This window comes from Pinus tabuliformis, chromosome 5_2, assembly GCF_031772625.1.
Source record: "Pinus tabuliformis cultivar Carrire ecotype Pingquan chromosome 5_2, CPIR1, whole genome shotgun sequence".
In the NCBI taxonomy this organism is placed as follows: Eukaryota; Viridiplantae; Streptophyta; class Pinopsida; order Pinales; family Pinaceae; genus Pinus; species Pinus tabuliformis.
Window position 1 is genome coordinate 648566479 of NC_142306.1, and position 22203 is coordinate 648588681.

Sequence of the window (22203 nt, forward strand, 5' to 3'; positions counted from 1 at the left end):
TTATTGTTTCTTGTTTATGTCTGTTTAATCTTTAACAAGATTGATTACCAGAGTTCAACCCTTTAGACCAAGCACAGATCAGGCTGATATGTCTTTGTCATTGTTACCCACAGCTAAAGCAACAACAAAAAAATATTACAATCTAGGTCAGTTACTTTATTTCAATGCTCTGTTATTAACATATCTTTATGAGAGATTGTATTTTCATGAACAAGTTGATTGAATTTAATCTCAACTGATGACACAACTTGTCTTGTTTCAACCCAATTTTTTTCCTAGCTTTAATAATCAGAACAATATTGTTGGTGGTCTATTTAATCTTTTTATTGAAACTCCAAAAATTCTTGAGGAACTTGAGAGGTATTGGACCTCTATGTCGCATGACATTGAAATAATTGATCAACAATTCTTACAATTACTTGTAAGAATTAAACCTCTTTATTAATAGATTCACACCCTTTCTCACCATCTCGATCTTCTCAGAATAATATTGAAACTCCTTGGAAACAAAAATCATCGCATCAATCATATGAAACCCCTTGTCGATCGCATAGGTTGAGAGGAATATCCCCTAAATTTGATTCTTTATCAGTTGTTAAAGGTGTTGGGAACAACCCAAGTTTTGGTCAAAACTCCACATTTTAGGGAGCGGAGTGCGCGGTACCATGGAGCTAGGTACCGCATGATGTTTTAGGGACTTTGGGGTGGGTCGAAGTCCCTTCTTTGTGTAACAGGTTTGGGAAATATTTAATTGTTTTTAGGACGGCCATGGTATTTGGACCATGGTAGTTTTGATATACCTATTGATTTAATTAGTATATATAGGAGAAAAAATGTAATTCGAAGTCATAAAAAAAGATAGTAATGATACAAGCATAAGGAAATATCTCTGTAATCTGTGTTTGGGTCTAGAAGGAAAGGCTCTGTAGCTGAGTGCGCAGAGACCCAAAGTTTGTAGCTGAGTGTGTAAACACCTGTAGCTGGGTGTGCAGTTCAAGGATTTGTATGTGTTTTCAAAGAATTGATATAAGTACAATTTTTATGGACATAACTTGTGTATGATTATTGTGTATATTTTGCTTTATGATCAGTATTGTGGTTATATTTTACTTCTGCACATTATTATTTATGATTGTTAATGGCATGGTTAAGTAGATAATCCAACCCTGTGAAGTAATTGATGTATGTTAAGGATAAAAGAACATAAAAATGCCACATCACATCATCCCTCAAGGTTGCAGAAACCTAGTTTTCCATCCTCCCATAATCACTTCGGGTGAGACTGCAATCTGCTTGCAGGTTGTTTCAAAGAGGGCCAATGATTGAGGGTTTTGTTGGTGCGCAATAAAATATGAACCTAGGTCAGCCCAAACTAACCCAACAAATGGTTCCATTGTTGGGATCGGGATCTATTTGAGGGATATGTTTATGTGCATTCGTTGAAGAAAGAAATTCAGGATTTCATAGAAAAGAAGGAACGAGAATTTGTAGACCAAGAGAATAGAAGCCCTCACCTGTCAGTTGAAAGGTGGCTGGAGAAGTATATTTTTGAAGATCAATATGAAAATTCCTTCGATTCATTTCATGTTGAGATATATGAGTGGATATCAAGTTTGACTGAGAGAAAATATTTTTTAAACAAGACAAACTTAAGGAGTGGACCCCTGAATTGATACAACAACTCAAGAGTACCGACAATAGGATTTCAAGAGTTGTTGATTTCTAGATTGATAGAATCTTGGGAGGATTCATTACTGAGTTCACGGTAGACTCGACTGTGTCCTACAATGAAGAAGAATAGAAATATTTCAAAGGACTGCGAGGTAAGTACTTGAGATCTCTAAAACTATGGATTAAGATGCTTTTGTGCGAAAGTAGAATTTTACGAATGCAGTCTGATTATTAGTTACATATGTTTGGGAGAAGATCCGAAGAAGAGACTAGAACAATGTGAAGTGGAAAGAGATATAGAATAAACACTAGAAAGAGATCTCATGGCCAAGACTCGAAGAATTTTATAGAAACTGACTATAGCCCTCTTTGAAGTGAGTTTGGAAGTGAAGAAAACCTCCTTGAGAACTCTAAAGTAACTCCGCAATATTCACCCTTCTAGCTTGAAAGTTCGTCGAAGCCAGAATCAAGTAGTAATTGGGGTGCTTTTGGTTTTCTTTGTCCCCCTACCCAAATCTCCTTACAAATCCTCCACCCCCTCCCCCTCCCCCTCTGAAAAGAACTATGGCCGGTGATATTAAGCTATCTGTTTTTAAAGGAAATGGATAAGAAGATCCAGAGTAGTTTTGTTTTTTATGTGAATTAGTATGGATAGCGAAGCAAGTCCATGATGAAAATATAAATAAATCACATCTTGTCACAAAATTCTGAGATAGAGTGTTGATGTGATATATGAATTATTCAAGCAATTAGATCAGATCATTCACATGCATTAAAACAACATTGGTAAAAGAATTTAAAAAGCTGAAGTCTGAGTCATAGTGCATCACAAAGTTAAAAGAAATCAAACAAAGGCCTAGGAGTCTATTTGGGAATTTGATCAAAGATTCAAGGTATTATTTGATCAAGTGAGCTTCGACATAGATCCGCAAAAACATAAGGAATGGTTCATAGTTGTGCTGCTTCCACATATAAGATTGCCTTTGACACAACAGAAGATAGAAACTCAAGCCGAAGCCTTAAAAATTACGATGATATTATAAGTTTTGCCTGTAGGGGATACCAATGCAGGTATGCAACAGATCCAAAGTCAGCTGGAAAATTTGACTCTGTAAATACAAGATATGAAGAAAAGTAAGAAATTTAGAGAAGAAGTGTGGTGTACAAAGTGTAAATCAGAATGTCATTCTAAAGAAATGTGCCCTATCTTCAGAAACTACATGGTTAGTGGAGCATTGAATCCTTTGAATGTCGGATCCTGCTTATGAAGCGAGATATGTAAAACTAGAGGCAAAAATCGACCAAAAGATTTTTATTTGTTACAGAAATATGTGCAGCCTCCAAGGAACCTATACTGCCCTTTTTGCAAATTAGTGGGACATGATGAAAAGAATTTTTGAGCTTATGAACTGATGATGGAGAAAGTTGTTGATGCATATAGAATGCAGGTAGAGGAACAAGGACACAAAGACCAGAGACAATGCGGTGGTCGAGGAGGCTTCCAAGGAAGAGGTCAAGGAGGAGGAGTTGGTCGAGGACGTGGCCAAATTATTTGTTATAGCTATGGTCAGGAAGGGCATTTTGTAAGAGATTGTCATAATGCCACCACCACATGTAAGTATTGCAAATCCTTTGATCATGTTATTGAGGAGTGTCATGTTCTTATGACAAAGATGTAAGAGAAAAGGAGCCAACAACCAACACAGAACCCACAAATGATGTGTGCGAAACCGAAGACCAATGAACCTCACGTTAGTGTTGTAACAAGGAGTGGAGTTGCGACTATAAATGATAAAGCAGATGGAAAGAAGGAAATTGAAGCCACATGGGTAAGAAAGACTACGGAGAAATTTCTGGGTTTCAATGTTCAAAAGGAAAAGAAGTGTTTATGGAAACCAAGTGAAGCTTTATGGATGTTGAGGCTTCGAACTCTAGTGCGTAGCCAAAACCAATATAGAAGAATAACTATGATACAATATCAGCTGCAACACAAGATGTGGATCCATGTATTTTAAAGTCTTTCCTACAAACTTGCATGAAGTTGTTAAGAACCCAGAAAGATATAGAAGGGTTGCAGGAATTGATAGATTCTTATGCTTATAAAGAAGTACCGCGAAGCGACATGCGCGCAGTTAACAATTTACATCGACATAAGAGGAGGACTGGAAAAGAAATGAGGCTCACTGTGCATATCGGAGAATACGACGTGGATTAGGTTATTCTAGATTTAGGATTTTATGCTAATGTTTTACCAAAGTAGACTTGGGAATTGATGGGTAATCCGAAGTTACAATGGTCACCAATTCAGTTGAGAATGGCCAACTAGCAGAAAATATTCCCTATGGGGAGGTTACCAAGTGTTATAGTAGACATTGAAGGAGTACGCACTATTGTAGACTTTGAAGTTATAGAAATTGTGCATGACAACAACCCCTATCCAACATTGCTCAGACTGTATTGGGAATTTGATAATCTGGCTATAATCAACTTAAATAAGAAGCAATTGGTATTTGAAAAAGACAACATGAGAGTAATTGTTCTAGGAAGCATCACAAGGGGTGATATATATAGAGCCTGTCAGCGGTGAGTATTGTGCCGCAGATATAGACAACATTTATTAGATGAAAGCCAAAGAAGAGGAATGGATTAACCCCATTACAGATGGAAAATTGAGCTGGGAGTAGGACAGTTCTTGTACCTCAGATTCAAAAGAAGAATTGGAAAATTGGTAGAATAGGCTACACAAAGTGTCTACAAGGCAATGTGCAAGGATCACTAAATCACTTTGCTGTATAGCTTCTGACATATGTAACTTTCCTTACTATGATGGTTGAGGTAATGTAAGAACTTTCCTTGATGATTATGAAAGACAAATACCATAAGAGCAAAGGTTATTCGCTTTAGATGTGGCCCTGAGATCTACCCCTGCTTGATGGTGGGGCTTACATAAAAGAAAAATAACATATTGGCAGGAGTGTCGAAGATTCATGTGGATCGGGTTTGGGCTAGTAGATACATAAATAGAGGTGAAATATGATGATAAAGCTGACCTTAGGGAGCATATTCACCAATGCACTATAATATGGGAGGATATTCCACAGAAGGAATGGGTACACGGGTTTATCCACACATTAGAGACAATTCCTATGAACTGGTACCTAGAAACAAAACTATGCCATGGTACTGTAAATTGGGAAGATTTGGTTGAAGGGTTTATATTAACATTTAGTTTTGAAGATGATTTCCCATGCATAGAATCGACTCTTCAGACAGTCAGAGAAAATATCTTTGGGAATGTGACCTCGCTGACATGGCAACAACTGGATTGGACTGCACAACTAGAACATGCACTAGAATGTTATAACATTATTGCAAAAGAAGATGAATATTTGTGCAATATTGACATAGCAGAATCAAAAGGGCACCATGAAATTGTTGGACTTGAGCCATAAATACTAGATATAGTGAAGCCAGTAAAGACAAAGAAGGTGAATATAGGATCAGAGGAGGAACCAAAGTTCGCAACGATTGGAGACTATTGGGATGAGGATACAGTTAGTAAAGTTACAGAGCTGCTACATGAATACTAGGAGCTATTCCCTACAAAATTTTCAGAAATGAAGGGAATATTAGGGGATCTGGGAGTCATGAGGATTCCCCTTAAACCTGATGTGAAACTTGTCAAGAAAATACCCTACAGATTGAACCCAAAATATAAGGAAAAGGTGAAAGAGGAGTTAGATAAAATGATAACAACAGGGATCATTGAACCTGTGGAAGAATCAGAGTGGGTAAGTCCTATGGTGGTCCAAGAAAAGAATACTAAAGGAGAAATTAGGATTTGTGTGGATCTAAGGAAATTAAACAATGCATGCATACATGATCCCTTCCCTACACCCTTTACAGATGAAGTGCTAGATAATGTAGGAGGATAGGAGGCCTACTCATTCACAGATGGATTTTTTGGCTATCATCAAATCAGGATTGCACCAGAGGATAGGCATAAGACCACATTTGCAACAGAGTGGGGCTCATATCAATATACAATGATTCCTTTTGGGTTGAAGAATGCCCCTACTATATTTTCAAGAATTGTGGTCGCAACATTCAAGGAGTACATACACAAATTCTTGGAGGTATACTTTGATGATTGGACAGTCTTTGGACTGTTGAAAAAACATGTTGCGAGCTTAAGGCTTATGTTGGACACATGTAGGCAGTACCATATCTCATTGAACTTAAAGAAATGTATATTTTGTGTGCCTTTTGGCATACTATTGGGGCATGTTGTGTGAAATCAGGGTTTGATGGTGGATCCCACGAAGATAGTTGTCATTGTGAACTTACCTCCACCAAAAATAGTGAGACAGCTACGCACTACATTGGGACACACTGGATATTACAAAAAATTCATTAAGGGGTATGCACAAATAACTGCACCAATGGAGAAACTATTGAAGAAAGATGTGACTTTTCAATGGAATGAAGAATGCCAAAAAAGTCTCAATATATTGAAAGAAAAGATGGTAACTGTGCCTATCTTGGTTTTCCCAGACTGGAATAAGGAGTTTCATGTTCATGTAGATGCATCTTGCATAACTTTGGGAGTAGTATTGGCACAACCTGGTGCAGGAGAAATCGATCACCCTATAGCTTTTGCAAGCAAGAAGTTGTCTAAAGCAGAGAAGAACTACACTACCACAGAAAGAGAAGGCTTGGCTATGGTATATGCATTGCATAAATTCAGACATTATTTGTTGGGATCACATTTTAAGATGTTCATAGATCATTCTGCATTGAAATATTTGGTGAATAAGCCTGTCCTAGGAGGGAAAATTTGTAGATGGTTGTTGTTATTTCAGGAGTATGATTTTGAAGTTGTTGTTAAACCAGGAAGGTTGAATGTCGGGCCTGATCATCTATCAAGGTTGGAAATAGGGGAAGAACCAATGAACATTGAAGATAATCTTCTTGACACGTAGTTGTTTGCAATCAGGATTGCAGATGATCACTTCACAAACATTATTCAGTTTTTGGCTACAAGAATGGCCCCTACAGAATACACTACATAGCAAAAGGAGGAGTTGATGGTAAAAGAAACTAATTTTTTGTTGATAGTAGGATTTGTATAATATGGGACCATATGAAATACTGCACAAGTATGTCCCCGAACATGAAAGACAAACTATTTTGGCAGAAGCTCATGGAGGTGTAGTTGGTGGAAATTATGCAGGGAAGGCTACTGCGCAGAAGGTTTTAAGAGCAGGATTATGGTGGCCCACACTACACAAGGATGCAAAGGAGTATTGTTAAGCATGTGATGTATGTCAGAGAACTAGGAAGCCATCAAGAAGAGATGAAATGTCATTAGTGCCACAGGTGACATTGCAGGCCTTCGACAAATGGGCCATTGATTTCATTGGACCTATCAACCCACCTGGGAAGAAGACTGGTGCAAGGTATATAATCACAACAATTGATTATTTGAAAAGGTGGGTTGAGGCACAAGAAGTAAGGGATTGTAGCGCATAAATGACTATGAAGTTCATTTTTGAGTATATTTTTTCCAAATTTGGGTGTCCAAAGGTCTTGATGAGTGATCAAGGATCACATTTCCTGAATAAGACCATTGAGGTGTTGACTAAATAATTCCAAGTGTATCATTAAAAGAGCACCCCATATCACCCTTGAGAAAATGGCACAGTCGAAGCTTTTAACAAGATTTTGGAAAATGCATTGACCAAAGTGTGTAATGTGAGAAAAAATGAGGATCTAAGAATTCTAGTGGTGTTATGGGCTTATAGAACCACATGCAAGAAGCTAATAGGAAAGACACCTTTCAGGTTGGTTTATGGGCAAGAAGTTTTGATGCCCATGGAGTATATTGTGCCAAGCTTAAGGATTGCAGCTTTTACAGACATGGTCGACCCTGACATAATGGAGGAAAGAATGGCGCAATTTCTTGCATTAGAGGAAGACCAATTTGTAGCAGGATTTCATTAGTAGGTGCAAAAAGCAAGATAAAAAAGTTTGGCACGACCATCATATCAAGTAGAAGGCATTCCACGAAGGAGATATTGTCCTTCTGTATGATAGTAAATTCGCGAAGTTCCCAGGAAAGTTTAAGATGCATTGATTGGGCCCCTATATCATCAAACATATCATAGATGGAGGCACAATTATATGGGTGAAGTTGAATGGAGAATTGATACCAAGGAGGGTGAATGGAAGCAGGTTGAAATTGTATAGGGACAACCCCGCCATGATAGCTTCGCTCTAAAAATAAAGGAGGAAATTATTTGTGCCACCTGTAGTTGAAAGTGGGCACTGGACTATAAATTACGCTGCAGAAAAGAGCTTCGACATAGGAAGGTTACTTCGTGACAATCAAGAGTATGTTGAAGTTCGTAAGAACCACGACACAAGAAGAATTGTTTGCTACAATGAAATGTGCATCAAAGTTCACCAGAAATATGAGTGTTAAAAAGGAAATTGGTCATTGGTGGAGCGGAAAAGTGCATTTATGGAGACAGGTTGGCAAGGATCTAGGGATAGATATGCAGTTAATAAACAAAATTTGAGCAAGATATAAGATAATGATGGGGTTATAAGAATAGGAGTGCTATAAAAGGCCACGTCCCACCAATATTTTTTCACTTTGTTGTTTGAGAGCTCAAAAATTGCTAAGTATTGAGAAATTGCAAAAGTTGCGCTACTGCATGAACACAGTAGAGCTCATCCACATATTTGAAGAGAGAGGTATAGAGGGAATTATGGAAGCTACAAAACCATCTGGTACACTTGCAGCATCGCCTCTCACGCAGTGTAGATCGATAAGGAAGAAACCGACTCAAGAGCAGAAAACAAAGAAGAAGAAAGATAAGAAGCCTAAGAAGCCCATTGAACCATAACCAGAAGCCCAACCCGTAAGAGACAACAAAGAAGAATCAGAACAACATAAGATGGAGATAGACAGTGCAACAATATGTCCCCAGTGCCACCATATTTACCACCCAGGAAACCTAATGCCAAACCAATCAAAGACTCCAAGGATGTGAAGTATGGCACATTTACACCATTACTACCAGAGAAAATACCATTTGAAGGAGAATTGCTTGGAACAATCCCACAATTGAAGTTCGAGGATAACGACTTCAACGACCATAAAAAATACCTGTAGTTTGCACCAAGCAGGTACCTGAAGTAGGTCCATTACCCAGAGAGCGGAGTAATAAGATTGGAACCACATCAGTGGGTGAAAGGGTTGGAGCGATTAGGTTTACTGAACATGTTGAATGTGTTGCACTTTGGCAGAAGTACACCTAACACAACCTACGTAAGAAAATTTCTCGTGCTAGTGCATGTTGGATGCCTCTGGATGGGAGAGAGGATCCCCATTGACAAGATGTTAATATCGTGGATTACCAAGTTTCCATACCAAGGAAGAGACCCCACCAAAGAGTTCATGGGTAAGGATCAGGACAATGTGATATTGCAGAACATGAAGGAGAAGTTTTGCTTGGTTAAGAAAACACAAGGCTATGACATAAATTTGATCAGTGACCAAGGAGTATGCTTCATTGTGCATATCTTAGCTGGAAATATTATGCGAAAATGTTGAGCCCTTGAAGTCCCCGCAATAGTTTTTTCCTTAGCTACACATTGCAAGAACGGAGTCCAACACAATTGGGCTAGATATCTATGTAGATAATTCCTAGAAAATTTACGGGAAGCTCAGGAGGAAGGTAAGACCTTTCATTACTCATGGATGATTTTGATCATAACATTGTTGGCATGGAAGGAGCTAGAGGATTCGTAGTTTCCTTCGGTAGAAGCAAACGTGTGTGAAGTCACGTGGTATGCCTCACTCTGGTATACCAAGGAGACATCGCGAGCATAGGAGAACATAATATTCTTTTTCTTGTATCACATGGATTTACACATGGTGGTAAATGAATACCCTAGACTCTCATTAAGCTTTTATCGACAATATAAGTTTGCTGCGAAGTTCAAATTAGACTTTCATATGATCTATATACAAGTTTGAAAGGATACAATGAAGACATAGAATCCTCTACCATACTTAGTCACTGAAGATGATCTTGTGACATTAATACAACAATGGCCTACAAAATGGATGAATGCAATGGAGAAAGATGTGGGAGATAGTGAAACAGAGGAAGAAACTTTGCAACATGGGGAACCAATTGGAAAGGATAAAGACAAGGATGAATAGAAGCAAGAACATGAGCAGGAGCATGATGAAGAACAAACTAGGGAGAAAATAGAGACTACACTGGAGATTGACCTAAAGACTATGCTGAAAGGCATCTTCGAGATAGTGGAAGAGTGTGGAAAATTATTGGATGAGACCTTGTAGATTTGGACTTCACTGCAGGAAGATCCGAACGTACAAAAGATAGAAGATGACATCCAATAGAAGTAGAAGCAACTAGAGGAGATTTAGGAAACTATGAAAACCTTTCCAATCTCGCAGAAGCTTGCCAGAATTATTGAAGGCAAGGCACCTCAAAAATAGATAGAAGAACTGAGAGGGGAGGAGAAAATGTTGACGAAGAGAACTCAACCATGGCAATATGAGGCTCTCCAACTATCACAAGTGTTGTTGGGAAAAGTATCCATTCGAAATGCCCCTATCCCACTCTAAGGTGTGATAGTGCCTTAGCAACAAACAAGGAAAACTATCTTCGTATTCCTCTTTATGAAATGTAAATAGAGAAGAAGGATGTAACTAACCGGTGTCTTCCGCTAGTTTGTCGATCCAATCGCTCTCTCCTTTGTTCGCTTCCCGCTGCCTATTCCTTCACTGGTCCAGCTTCACCAAGTTCCTGCAAGATCACAAGAGAGGAAAACTACACAAAAGACATAGGTTTACATTCATAACTAGTTTAGGATCAGATATAAACTAAATATGCAAATATAACAAAGCATCATTGATATACAAGCAAATAGGAGAAACTCAAATAGTTTTATTGATATGATAAGAAAGTCCAAGAGGAGATACAACCAAGTGAGTCCCGATCCAGCATCTACCTCCCAGCAAAGGAATCCCTTCCTCTCCTCCAACAAAGCATAAATCACCCAATGTACTAATCTCAATCTCAAACCAACAACAATTCTCTGCAAAGTACAAAATTCCAGCCTCTGGATCTCTTGGATGAGGGATCCATATATAGATGTAAGAAGAGAGGATGAGTCAGCTTATGTTTTGACTTGTGGCTTCTCTCTGTGAGTTCTTGCTTCCACTTGGAGGTTGAGAGCCTCTTACTCATCACTAGTCAAATTCATTGAGGCAAGTGTCATTGGAGAAGATTCTGGAAGCTTCCATGGTCTTTCCACCTCGTTGAATGAGCTTTCCATTTGTCATTTCCTGCTCAACGCACCCTGGTAGTGCATTTAGGTGCGTTGCAACGCACCTAGCTAGTGTACTGGGGTGCATTGCAACGCAGGCAGCTAGTAGAGCATCTGAATTGATCCTGAATTGACTGTTTCTGAGTGGTTTTTGGTGGAGAACTTCTGGGAGAAGCTGTCATTGGTTGACCTTGTTCCTTTAGGGGTAGGAACAACTCTTTTAGGGACTTTGGATCCCTTGGATTATGGACATTTCATGCTCAATGCTGTAAGGCACAAAAATGTCTATAACAGTTGCCCCCTAAAGTATGAGGCCGTTTATAGGGTGAAATGCTTTATTAGGAGGATCCGAAGTTCTTTCAATGCTGGGAGGAGACTTGTAATAAGATACAATACAATACATTATTTTTCATACTGTTTTCATGATCTAGCTGAGGCGGGCATTCCCATGCTCAGCTTTATAAATTCATTTTTATGTACATAGGACAGACAATCGTCTGATGGTAGACTGATGATTCTGATGAAATCATCATCCTTTTGGTAGGATGATTATCTGTGCTGCAATGTTGTACATGTCAATGTCTTTATTTTTCCAGAATATATATCGCAGCCTGGATGGATGAAACTAGATCCGGGGTCTTCAATCTCGTCCGATCTTCACTCTAAGTACAAGTCGATCCATGTGAGAAATGTTCTGAAGTCGAACATGGAAAGACATCGCTTGATTACCAGTCAATGATGTAAACTGTTAACAAGCGCGAGAGGAATCACCGATAATGATAATGACCCTCAAGGTATTGCAGTACAATTCACGTGGTGAGAATAAAGGACTTGGCATCGAACACCACGCAAAATCTTTCGGTCGAAGGTCATTAATGTATACCTGTCGCCGGAAGTGAGAAACTTGCCATTGAGGCATGCAAGCTTCAAAGTACTGAAGGGGGTGTTCCTAGATCAACTTCTTGGATAATGAGCTAATGTCGACAAGAAGCGATCCATCAAAGGAGGGCCTTAATGTATCCCACATTAGTGACACAGAACGGAGCAAATGATTTTGATGGAGGTGAAAACGATTTGATGATATATGGTTCAGGGTGGCGGTCATGAAAGAATGAAGGATAATGTATGGTAGTGGATGGGACACGGTTGACTTCTCTGGATGATTTCTCTTGAACATATCGGCGACACTTATATGATGGATTGGTAGCATTTACCCCAAAGGTGGATGGTATGGCGAGACCATGGTGATGTGACCGGTGAATGAAACAACCCAACCCGACTCAGGCACGGAGTGGAAGTGTCATGTTCAAGAGCGACTTGCTACCAATAAAAGTTCTTTGAGTTTCTTCCCAATTTTTCCCCAGTCATTTCTGACCAGTACCTCTTTATTTTTGTCAAGCTTGAGGAGGATAACATATGCTTGTTCTATAATTTGCCCTTCGGGCAAACCCATCGCTATGTTTTAACGAGCCTAGCGATAGTGAAACTCGTTCTCGTCTAAAGACAAGTTTGTCGCTATTAATCTTTTTAACGAGTCTAACGACAAAGATAACTCAGTCCTTCTCATTTTTAGAGAGTCTGAAAAGGTACGTAAAGATAACTCCGGAAGTCCTTTTTCGTCATCTAATCCCTTAAGTCTGAAAAAGTATAAAACAATATAGAAGGGATGAATTTTCGATAGTTTTAACGAGCCGAACAAAACAAGCGCTCGATCTTTTTGTGCAATAATCCCTCAGGTCCAAAAAGATTAAAATCTAGAGGAGGGATAGCACTTCCGGTCGCTTTAACGAGCTGGAAGGCCAAAACTCGGCAATCTTTTCATATTTTACGAGTCAGATGAAAAGAACTTAAAGAAGACTCGTTTTTTGAGGAACGAGTGATAAAACGGGTAGCAGCTGATTCCAGGTAAGGGTTGGATTTTTCAAATCACGGCAGTGTCACAAGGATGGCTAGTGAAATCACTCTTCGCAGCTGTTCCTCAAAATGGGTAAACAATCAAATGGAGGTGAATGATCGGCCAATGGAAAAGTGGAGGTGACGGTGCAAACACGACCAAGGCTTTAATGGCTGATAAATTTACATTCACGGTGGTTATTTACCGGAGGATAGTTCATTTTTTAACGAGCTTAAAAGCGGAATGAAACACTTGCTCGATCTTATGTTTATTTTTTAATGAGCATGAACTATGTGCTAAAACTGCTCGATGATAAGTTTGCATGCCCCCAGCATAATAACGCAAATCGAGGTGCATGCCCCCCAAGCTTCATTGCATTCAACTCGGTGGTTGGAATGAAGGTTTACCTTTGAGATTTCAAAAGGGGATTTGTTTCATTTTTTAATGAGGTTGACACAGTAAAAGAACTATCCTCATGACTCCTTGTTTCATTTTTTAACGAGGTTGACACGAGATAAGAACCGTCCTCGGAGTCCAAATCCATTAGATATAGAAGGTTTCATATTCCACTGTGGCCACTTCTGCCAGATTACTCGGAGGCGGTAGGGAAAAAGTACCCATTAAGGCAGGGTCTTTTAGGAGACCTACTCTGATATTTTGGAGCGAATGATTGCTTCCATGGATCATTGGAATGCTTCCCGTAACTTGTGAACCATTGGAGAGGAAGTTTTGTTGGTCGACGATTGTAATCCCCCTTTGAAAGGGAAATGCAATCTTTCTAAAATAGGTCGACACAACAGCTGCCATGGCATAAATCCATGGTCTTCCTAGCAGGATATTGTAATCAAGATTCCCATCGATGACTTCAACATCTATTTCTACTGTTTTTCCCCCTAGTTCAACTTTCAAGTTATTTAGGATACCATATGGGGTATATGTTCTTCCGTCGAATGCTTTTAATGTCGTCGAAGATCACGACAAGGTTGGAGATCCTAAAGTTTTCCAGCAACTCATCGACATAATACATGTAGACGCCCCCTCATCAATAATTGTCCGATGAACAGTTTTGTTGAGGGCTTTCACTTGGATAAGGAAAGCTAGTTGAGCTGGCAACTGAGGATCGTACCCTTTGTGGTCAAAAGATACAAGATTGGAATCCTTAGGATCAACCCCACCAATGGTTGATAACAAAGCCTGCCTTTGGGATGGGCAATTTTGTAGTACTTCAAGAGTCGACATAGCGGATGGCGATTGGGCCAAATCTTCCACTATGTTATAATGCTGCGCCGCTCTAGCGCGGGGATTAAATGTCGACTTGTGTACTACTCCCTTTGTCGGTTTTATTGTTAATTCAGGAATGATGGGTGGTACAACTTCTGTCGAAGTTGTTCTCGAACTACTTGGTTGATCTTTATCCTTGCCGTTCGACAATTGCAAATTCCCGTAATCATTGTTCCTTGTCGAAATCAAAGCATCATTTTGCTGCTTCGAAATCGACAACATTAGCACTTGCGACGGGGAAGCATTTCCACTATCAACCAGATTTGTCCCTGGATTTGGAAACGGATCAGTTAACACTACTGAGGTTTTCGAACTTTTGAAGAATTTCTTAAGCTCAGCTCTGTATGGACAATCTGTTGTCCAATGATCCTCATCGTATATATAACATGGAGTTTTTGGTTTCCTATTTCCAGGAGGGTTTGAAGAAGTTTTTCAGGAGATGATTCATCCTGTTTCTTCTTCTTCCCTTTGCTTTGTTTCTTCTTGCTTCCTGGTTGTTTGGTTTCTTTGCCCTTATCTGCTGATACGACATTTACTTCCGAAGCAAGAATTTCGTCTTTTGCATTTTGATCCGAAATCTTACGGGCTTTCTTGGACGCAGCCTTTGTCGATTTTGCGTTTGTCGTGCCAATCACACCATCACCGGCGTGAGAGTAATTGTTTGATTTAGGAGGAGGAGGAATTGAGAATTCCGGTCTAGGGGCGTCAGGTATTTTGTCGTAGAGCGTGCCAGACTGAGTATAGACCAAGTCTAGATATTGCGCACGAGCGATAACTTGCTCTTCCGTTACGACTCCCCCCTTTGCCACATCTTCCGTTATGGCAGGAAGTAACGACTTGATAAACCATTCAGCTAATAGCTGATCGGGAACGTACGTTTTTACCATCCTACGACGACGTCGCCACTCATGTATATGATCAGATATGTGAGTGGCCGTTGTCTGTTTGAAGTTGGTTAAGATTTCCGTTCCCGTTTCATACCTTATCGGTAATTGAAAATGGGTTAAGAAAGTCGTGGCTAAGGTGCTGAAATTGTCGAACGAAGCTCTAGGCAATTCAATATACCATTTTGCCACTGGACCCGTTAACGTCCTCTGAAAAAGGCGAAGCCTTATCGAATCATCGTTTAGGGTGTTTGATGAACACCATAGATGAAATGTCATCACGTGATTCGACGGGTCTTCACCTGGATTTCCATTAAATTTAGGAATATCTGATGGAAGTTTATGAGGAATCGCTGGCCACCAAGGGGCGTAAGCAATTGGATCGTTTGTTAACCGGTGTAAATCGGGTAACTCTAAAGTTGCCACGAATGGTAACTGTTGATTCAGGTTAGGTGAAGCATACCCAGGGTACGATGGAATTGCCTGAGCAGTTGGCCTTTGCATACCAGCATAATGTAGTTGATGCTGGTACGATTGATACGATTGGTGGACATGACCACTGTAAAGTGGTTGATTTTGACCATTTTGAATATACGGCTGTCCACTGTTCGCAAAGATCTACTGCTCAGAACCTTGGTATACTTGTTGGAATTGTGGTTGTTGGTATTGCACCAGCCACGGTTGTGAAGCCATGTTCTGTTGCGCTATACTAACCGTTGGACCAAGGTGTGGGGTAATCGTACCCGTTTGGACCTGTGTCGTCCCACCAGTTGGTGATTGTGGTTGAGTCACAGGGTCAAGGGACTGTTGCATTACAACCTGAGAAATCTGAGGTTGACATACAACAGGCAGCGTTTGAACTTGTGACACTGTCACAATAGCCGGTGTAGTCGGGATGTTCGACATAGGTACAAATTGTTGCATAGAATACACAACTCTTGGTTGTTGGGGTAGTATAGGTACCCAACCACTTGACGTAACTCCAGTATAACCTGAATACTGTTGTGAGCTCCCGTATGGATATCCTCCCGGAGGGGGTAATGAAAGGGCATACTGCCCCCCATACGGTGGTAATCCGGAACTCAAGGGGATAGTCTGCCCTTGGGGACTGGATTGCCCAAATTGACCTCCAAATGGATCAATTTGTCGAGTCTCAACATAAGAGTTGACGGATATTATTCCAGAGGAACAAACAGGAACGGACCATACTATCGAAATAGTCCCTGGATGGACTCCTTCTAGCAGTTGTGAGCTAGTCGGGACAGATGGTACGCCAGCAAACATTGTCGGAGTGACGGCAGGGAGTTCTGCTATCGCTGTGTTAGTCGACACAGTCCTAGATGTTGACGGTTGTTCAGACATTTTGAGTCTATCCAAAAGATTACCTAGCGATTCTACAGGAACTTCCACTGGTGGTAGACTAACTTCTGATGTCGAAGGAAATAGAGTGACCCCGACTCCAAAATGTGTTGGAGTACTTGCTTGCGGATCTTCTACAATTTCTTCTATCGCAATCAAACCAGGTGGAAGGGGAAGACCGTTAGGTCCATAAAATATTTCTGGTGCCGAAGAAGGGGTTGAATCGTCAACGACAGATGTTTGAGGAGCAAGACTCTCCGAACCGGTTGCAGATGGAACTGGTTCAGTAACACAAGTGTTTGCTCTCAGACTAGGATCAGTATCACTGTCCCTCCGTGGCTGTTGAACTTCTTCTGTTGAGGCAGGGTTTCCAGAAATGTTTGGAGTAACCGGAATCTCGGATGTTGTTGGAACACTTTTTCTAACTTTAATAGGAGATTTTGAACCGGTTAAACGAGTTCGCTTTGTCCATACTGTTTTCGATTCCGGAGACAAAGATGGTTGACTCATAAGCCTCCGCGAACGACGGGGTTTCAATTGAATTTCTTCCACAATTTCGGATTACTTGATCAACCAAAATACAAAAGGGGAAAGTGTGTTTCTGAATTAAATGAATTTTTTAGACGCTTTAGACACAACTTGCTTTTTCAATTTTAAAGAGTCGAGAAAAAGCAAAAGATGACTCTAGTCTCCTTCGATTTTTAATGAGCCTGAAGTGACAAGTGCTCAAATGGACCTTTTCCGTTAAGGAGTCTGAAAAGGAACGAAAGGGATTGCTCTGGAGTTCTAGGTAGAGGGTGTGCCAAACTTTTCGCAAAACCGCAGAATACTTTTTAAGGTACGGGCGGTCAATCTTCCCGAATGCTGTGTTCAGTGCATTGCGATCAGTAGGGCGGCCGACACGGCTTCCTATGGATAAAGGTTTTATGCCTATAGGGGTCTCCCAATATATACTCGACGGTACGTGGGAGCACAATCTGTATTGGCACTTATCGTCTCTCAGGAGGAATCACCCAACCATCAGTGAGGCGACCAGTGACCAGGTTTTACGACGTCGGAACATGTCTCTAGCCTAGACCTCTATGTTGTGCGTTAAGTTACAAAGCGTTGTTAAGTTCATTCAATTTATTTTAGGTTGATCTTTCTTAGAAGTTTGCCTTTTTGGATCACCACGAGATGTATGATACAATTCCTAAATGCAGTCTAAAGATGATAAGCAAGCTTTTATATCTTTTCAACAATGAAAATCCTAGCTACAAGGGGAAAAGAAAGACACAATCTTTTCTCAAAGAGCATAGAGCACACTGTAAATGCACTTTTCCTAAATCAACATACAAACTGTCAAAATGCAAATGCACATATGCATGTATTTGTTTTCACTTTCTTAATATTGATGCCTAAAAAGAAAGCTGTTGTACAAATTTGAATTCGATTTCAAGTGAAAACACAAACAAGTTTCTTTCGAAATCAACAAAGACGATTACGACACTTTATGATTTTGAAGTAAACACTTGTTTCGACACTAGAAATGCATAAATTCAAACCAAAAGACAAAAGTAAAAGCATAATCAACTGTGAACAGCAAACAAACTCACTCCTAAGATCAAAACGACACTTACGACAGGTCTAGATCTAAGGGCGACAGTATGACTAGTTTACTTTTTTAATGGGAAACTGCAAATGATGTAACAAATACAATTTCTTTATACAACCGAGGGGGAATTAAGGCAAATAAAAGGGGTTTTAGATAGGTACACACACTGATAACAGGCTGCAAAAATCAGAGAGAAAACTGAGCAAAAAGAAGCAGAGAACCACAGCTGCACAAGGCAAAGGCTGATCAGCGCACCCCCAGCACAGAGAAACTGAATTGCAGCGCAGGTAGCCCTCTCGGGACCTGCGTTGAAATGTAGAACCTCTTCACAGAGCCTGCGCTGAAGCAGAAACGAGAATTGTCTCTGGGTTCTGGGTCACGGTTTGCAATTTAATCTACGGTTTTTGGCCGGATAAAAGCTATCAATTAGGTACAATTAGAGGGATGATTTAAAGGAGGACTAAGATCTATCACAAAGGGTTGTTAGAGCACTTGTGGATCAGCTGTTCAGATCATAAACAGGCCCAGCGAATGGACTAGAGTAGCAGATCTCTACTTTGCATTTGTAAATGGCAAATGCAGTTCGATTCGGCACTCCTGAGTTTATGAGATGAACAACAATAGAAACACAAATAAACTAACAAGATACGATCCCCAGCGGAGTCGCCAATTTGTTGTTGGGAAAAGTATCCATTCGGAATGCCCCTATCCCACTCTAAGGTGTGATAGTGCCTCAACAACAAACAAGGAAAACTATCTTCGTATTCTTCTTTATGAAATGTAAATAGAGAAGAAGGATGTAACTAACCGGTGTCTTCCGCTAGTTTGTCGATCCAATCTCTCTCTCCTTTGTTTGCTTCCCGCTGCCTGCTCCTTCACTGGTCCAGCTTCACCAAGTTCTTGCAAGATCACAAGAGAGGAAAACTACACAAAAGACATAGATTTACATTCATAACTAGTTTAGGATCAGATATAAACTAAATATGCAAATATAACAAAGCATCATTGATATACAAGCACATAGGAGAAACTCAAATAGTTTTATTGATATGATAAGAAAGTCCAAGAGGAGATACAACCAAGTGAGTCCCGATCCAGCATCTACCTCCCAGCAAAGGAATCCCTTCCTCTCCTCCAACAAAGCATAAATCACCCAATGTACTAATCTCAATCTCAAACCAACAACATTTCTCTGCAAAGTACAAAATTCCAGCCTCTGGATCTCTTGGATGAGGGATCCATATATAGATGTAAGCAGAGAGGATGAGTCAGCTTATGTTTTGACTTGTGGATTCTCTCTGTCAGTTCTTGCTTCCACTTGGAGGTTGAGAGCCTCTTACTCATCACTAGTCGAATTCATTGAGGCAAGTGTCATTAGAGAAGATTCTGTAAGCTTCCATGGTCTTTCCACCTCGTTGAATGAGCTTGCCATTTGTCATTTCCCGCTCAGCGCACCCTAGTAGTGCATTTAGGTGCGTTGCAATGCACCTAGCTAGTGTACTGGGGTGCATTGCAACGCAGGCAGCTAGTAGAGCATCTGAATTGATCCTGAATTCACTGTTTCTGAGTGGTTTTTGGTGGAGAACTTCTGGGAGAAGCTGTCATTGGTTGACCTTGTTCCTTTAGGGGTAGGAACAACTCTTTTAGGGACTTTGGATCCCTTGGATTATGGACATTTCATGCTCAATGCTGTAAGGCACAAAAATGTCTATAACAACAAGAAGTGGATGAGAAGCTCCAGGAGCTTTGACAAAAGGAAGGAGCAATGTTGCAGAAGATTGCAGGACGTGTGACAGAGGAAATATTGGAAGAAGTGCGAAGAGAAGAGAAGCAAGCAACAAAGATACTACAACAGTACAATGTTTCCTACAACAACATCGCAACAAAGATTCGAGTCAAAGCAGTTGAGTGACTTAGGAAGAGTCACATGTGAGTGTTAGGAGCATGTTGGGCGTAGTCCAACTTGGCCCAAGTTTTGGTCAAACTCTACATTTTAGGGAGCAGAGTGTGCGGTACCACAGAGCTAGGTACCGCACGATGTTTTAGGGACTTTAGGGCGGGTCAAAGTCCCTTCTTTTTGTAACAGGTTTGGGCAATAATTGATTGTTTTTAGGAGGACCATGGTAGTTTTGATATACTTGTTGATGTAATTAGTATATACAGGAGAATAAATGTAAGTTGAATTCATGAAAAAAAGATAGTAATGATACAAGCATAAGGGAATATCTCTGTAATTTGTGTTTGGTTCTTGAAGGAAAGACTTCGCAATTGAGTGCGCAGAGACCTAAAGTCTACAGCTGAGTGCGCGAACACCTACATCTGGGTGTGCAGGTCAAGGATGTATATGTTGTTTCAAATAATTAATATAAGAAGTATAGTTTTGATTGACATAATTTGTGTATTATTATTGTGTATCTTCTGCTTAATGTTCAGTTATATTTTACTTTTGCGTAGTATTGTTTATGGTTGTTAATGGCCTGGTTAAGTAGAAAATCCAACCCTATGAAGTAATTAATGTATGTTAAGGATAAAATAACATAAAAACACCACATTGCATCATCCCTCAAGGCTGTAGAAACCTGATTTTGCATCCTCCTATAATCACTACGAGTGAGACTAGAATCTGCTTGCAGGTCGTTGCTAAGAGGGCCACTGATTAAGGGTTTTGTTGGTGTGCAGTAAAATTTGAACTTGGGTAAGTCCAAACTAATCCCAACAAGAGGCAGGAGAAAGAATTTAGAAACTCTTAAGATTTATCTCAAAAGATCCTTGTTTGAATCTAATGTTGCTTTCCTAAATAAGATTGCATTTTTTATTCCTCCTATTAAAATGGTTGCACCTCATTTAGAAGTGTTTTCACCATATATCAACCTACACCACATCCTAATGATCCTAACAATATTATTAAAAATATTGGCTTTTCGAATTTGAAGAAGATTTACATGCCACTCCTTGGCATGTGCCATCACCATTGAATCTACCTCTTGTAGCCGCTTGTCTACCTAAGTTTAAAGATTATTTACCTAAATTCTTAGGAGATGGAACCCACACTATTGAAGAGAATCTAAGCTATTTTTCAAATGCCTGCAACAATATAGGGGCTAATGCTCAAGATGTTTGCATGAGACTTTTTGTTAATACCCTAGAATGAAAAGTTGCTTTTGAATTATACTACTCACCTCCTAGCAAATTTTCAACTTGGGTTGAATTATCTTATTGGTTTAAACACAATTTCAAACAACAACAAAGTCCTACTAATTGGTTGAGGGAATATAACATTTTGATCTTTAAACCTGGAGAAACTATTCAAACTTTTAACCTCAAGTTTATGAAGCTTTACAATAAGATTCCAGACACTATAAGGCCTCATAGTCATACTGCCATGATCCATTACTATAATATCATTCCTCCTCTCTATAGGAATCCACTAGAAGATAAATATGTTAATGATTTAGCCACAACCTTGTAGACTTGCCTCAAATATGAAGATCAAAATCTAAGAAACGGTCTCTATTTGAATGAATCCAACAAGAGTCTTGAAATGAATGCAATATTAAAATTAATGCAAGATATGAAAAATTTCATGATCTCTTTCGAACAAATTTTTTTACCTACACCTTCTCAGTCCGCTCTCATATTTATCTCTCAGCCTCCTCTCATTTATTCCACTCCAAAAACTCTTCTTTTGAATCATCCTTGGTGCAATTTTATTGAGGACAATCATGATGAAAAGACATGTGAAATTATGAAGGTAAGTGGAGAAAGATTTTTTGGGAAAAATTCAACCCCTCCACCTCCAAATCCTATTGTAAATACCCTATATTGGATCGATGATGATGTAAATGTTGTAAATACTCATTCTTGGTATTACAACAAAATTTCAAAAACAATTCTTCTAATTGTAATTTTTCTCCTAAGCAATATGCTTCTAACAATAAAGATGGAAGTCCTTCTAATCAAAGTACTAATTTTCCCAAGGCTACTAGAAAATATAACATCATAGAAGATTTATCTAAAATTAAAGATAATGCCACACTTCTTGATTTAGCTCAAATGCCCAATAAAATTGCACATCTGAAAAATTTTATTCTAAAACAAGAAAAAGCACATGTTCCTTTGATATCCATAACTAAAATGGAAGATGAAAA